This window comes from Schistocerca cancellata, chromosome 3 (assembly GCF_023864275.1).
Source record: "Schistocerca cancellata isolate TAMUIC-IGC-003103 chromosome 3, iqSchCanc2.1, whole genome shotgun sequence".
Classification (NCBI taxonomy): domain Eukaryota; kingdom Metazoa; phylum Arthropoda; class Insecta; order Orthoptera; family Acrididae; genus Schistocerca; species Schistocerca cancellata.
Window position 1 is genome coordinate 705,413,641 of NC_064628.1, and position 3,507 is coordinate 705,417,147.

The window sequence follows — 3,507 nt, forward strand, 5'->3', positions numbered from 1 at the left end:
CTGTCGTTCGCTATCAGGCGGTTGCAGTGAGGTATCCACAGTAACCGCAGAAGGTTCTGCTCGCGAGCTACGAGAAGGATCGGCACAGTCGTAAGTTACAGGTACCTGACTTTCACTGGTGTTGCGCTGGGACGCTGTATGGTTAGTCACAGCTACGGCACTACCACTATCTATATGGCTGAAAACACTCTCTGGATGCTCGCATTGTTCCCCCAGTTCGAAAGATGTCTGCCGAGCTGATCGCAAAGGTGACGTGGCAGCAGCGTACGTCATCTTCATTTGAACTACAGGCCCTGCACTTGCGGACTCTTCACTTGATAATTGAGGAACCCTCCGTCTACTACACTCAGCACGTACGTGCTCTGTCGAGTTACAAATGGCACAGGTACGAGGCTGTCCATCGTAAATGATCAACGCACGGTATCCTCCAATAATTACAAAGGAAGGAATGTGCTTGAGAAGTTCTATCTTAACCTGGCGAACGCCATTCAGAACGGGAAACATGTGTGGTTCTGACCACAATTCCGCAACATTGGAAATTACTCTGCCATACGCCCCGAGAACACGATTGATTTCGACTACAGGCATTTCAAAAGGAAGCTCAAACACTCTCACTGTTCGTATTCCCATCCCAGCATAGGATACTACAACATCGCTAACTGAGCCGTCTAAGTGATTGAACTTAATAATACCACCACATTGTTCAACAATTTCGACACATTTAGCAGCATTTGCCAATTTCACATACGCCGAGTTAGTCACAAACGACAAATGAACTCCAACTAAGTCATCTTTAGTAATTCCAACTTTTTCTGTTAGCCACAGTTTGATTTCAAAAGCTTTCGGTCGTACGAAATTTCTATCGAAAGCGAATTTTATCGTCTCTTTTCTCATTTTCATCAAATCAATACACAATAAAGTCAAGTAATGAGCTTGCGAGCCGGCCTACCTGGCCCGCAGGAAAACAGCCTTGTTGACACGAAACGTCCGCAGCGGCCGCCACACGTCCGTCTCGCGCCGAAGACGAGGCGCGAAGGTGTCGACTAAGCTATACCCCCTTTCACGATCTTCCTATTCCCATAACTTAAGGAAAAATATTACACTCTGCCTGGCTAAAGACGTCTAATCGAGCAAAATATCGTGTAATCATTATCTCTCAGTTATATATTAGCGTTAAACGATATAAATATCAAAAATACTAGACACTTCGCGCCTGGAGAAAGTGCGAGTCGGCGCCTTCACCTTAATGTCAGAATGCGAAAATTGCACTAGTAGCTTTTTTCAAGCAAGTTCTGTTCGTCCGTTCTCTGTAATCGTTTGGTATCTGATTAAACTGACATACTCGCCTATGGCTTTCGTAAACGAAAATTTCATTGTGACCCCGACGTGATTTGAACACGCAACCTTCTGATCAGGAGTCAGACGCGCTACCGTTGCGCCACGGAGTCGACGCTGCTTAGGTCTTGTCATGAATAGGTTCCTCGAACACTTACTGTACCATTCAAACCTAAGAAATAATGACAGTAGGATCCAGGAGAGACTCGTCCCAGATGTACTTGCTCTGGCGGGGGTGTAACTCAGTGGTAGAGTGTCTGCTTCGCATGCAGAAAGTCCTGGGTTCAAATCCCAGCTCCTCCAGTTTTTGTTTCTCCGTGCAGCAATACATGAAAACTTTTGCCTATCACCATATTCTATAAAATTCATTGTACAAGATTCTTCCCCCAAGCAAGTGGATTTCGTACAGTTCGACCTCATGGCGGGAGGACGATGACCTGCAAGACCCTTGGCTGCGATCCTCCCATTGAAATGTTGCTCCAAAGCCTTCGGTATGGCGTGCGGAGTGCACCTCAAACATGTATTTGCAACTCACCGCGACAATCGTCTTTTGTTTTTTCGAGATACTGAAAAATGAAGGGGGCACCCGGGATTCAACCGGGGACCTCTCGACCTGCAGTCGAATGCTCTAAGACTTTTTTTTGTTTTTTTTTTTTTTTAATTTTTTTGGGTCTCCTTCCTGCCCTTCAACCCATCCTTTACGCTCGCCAAGTGTTGCCTTCTCGGCCCGGCTTCTCCGCCTTTAAGAATGAGTGTAACTTGATGATGTGGAAACGCGCTTCTTCTGAACGACGAACGAATATGCCCCTTCTGTTGCCTTTGTTCGCAACATGGCTTGAATAAAAATAAATGTAAATTCTATTGAGAAGGCAGTCTCATAATTGTTGTGGAAATGTAACTGCATCTGTAAATTTCGTTCTCCGTGCGTGGAAAAACGGAAAGAAGCAAACTCATTATTGCTGATAAGTATAATTTCCTTTTTCAGAAGGTAATGAAGTAAAATAGGCTTCTTCTGCTTGATTTTACACTTAATTAACATAAATGTGTCTTCTTGTGAAAAGAAAAGGAAAGAAAAACAGAAACTAAATAAATGGCGTATACCAGTTTCATCACTGTGTTTCCCCGAAACCAAAGTAATAGATACACATAGGCTTAATTGGTCTATACTGATGATCTTCTCTGACTACTTTCTGTTGGAAAACCTCCTCCTGCTACGTGAAGAACAAACTTTAACCAAAAATCATTCGTCTAATATACGAAATGCTTGGATGTGCAATGTAAATTACGCATTTCAAATGGTTACAGGATTGTTTTAGTTAAAAAGTTTGCGTAATTTTCTTTGTATTTTTTAGTACACATCAACTTGTGGTGCTCAGTTGTAAGGTATACCCAGAAGTCCTCCCTATTGCTTGATTCTTTTGTTAGGACGTAATGCATCGTTTGGCCTTTAAACCGGTTAATTGCATTTCGTTTTGTTTTAGGGTAAGGTATACCGTCAGGGTTTAAAAATTCAGCAGTCGTAACGGCATTGGGCGTAGTTCTGCTGACGCTCGCTATCTTTTGTCTTATGTAGAGCCATATTTCTTTTACCCTGTCACACAGCAATCTATGCTCTTCGGTATCTGGTATTTTAGATAATGGACACAGCGGTGACTCGGCCAATCGAATAGAGTGAAGTTTAGAGTTCGTCGTAATTTTTCTGTTTACAGCAAAGTACCAGGTCGATTTGACATACGTTGGCAAGTTCCGGCAGTGAATATTTTCCCATATTGTTTCCCAGTTATAACAAGGATACTTTTGTTCTACGTCGTTTCTGAGTTTGTCTTTCATCAAGTTATTATAAAGTTCTTTTACTTTCATGATGTCTTTTCCAGGAATCCTTGCCTGTATATAGCTATACTCTACGAAAAAGTATTTCAAGTGGTATAGTCCGGTGGGTATGTGTTGGACATTTATAGGTGCACTGACGTCAGCAGGAGCTATTTCGTTTAACAAATGTGCAGCAAGGGTACCACGTGGTTCTTTCCATTGTTTGTATGTGGTTGAAAGGTATAAGGCTTGCGCTTTTTTGCTGATATCGGTGAGATTTAACCCACCACATTTCGTAGGGAGCATCAGAATGTCATATTTGACTTTGAAAATACGTCCGCGGCTCACAAAGTGTCCTAGTGC

General features: G+C 42.9%; 2 non-coding genes across 2 annotated transcripts; one reads left to right on the forward strand and one right to left on the reverse strand.

Annotated features, from left to right (window-relative positions):
- Positions 1 to 1,376: 1,376 nt before the first annotated feature.
- Trnar-ccu (transfer RNA arginine (anticodon CCU)) lies at positions 1,377 to 1,448 on the reverse strand. The gene has a single exon. It is a non-coding gene; the product is annotated as a tRNA-Arg (tRNA).
- A 118-nt stretch (positions 1,449 to 1,566) lies between these two features.
- On the forward strand, positions 1,567 to 1,638 carry Trnaa-cgc (transfer RNA alanine (anticodon CGC)). Its single transcript has one exon. It is a non-coding gene; the product is annotated as a tRNA-Ala (tRNA).
- Positions 1,639 to 3,507: the final 1,869 nt, after the last annotated feature.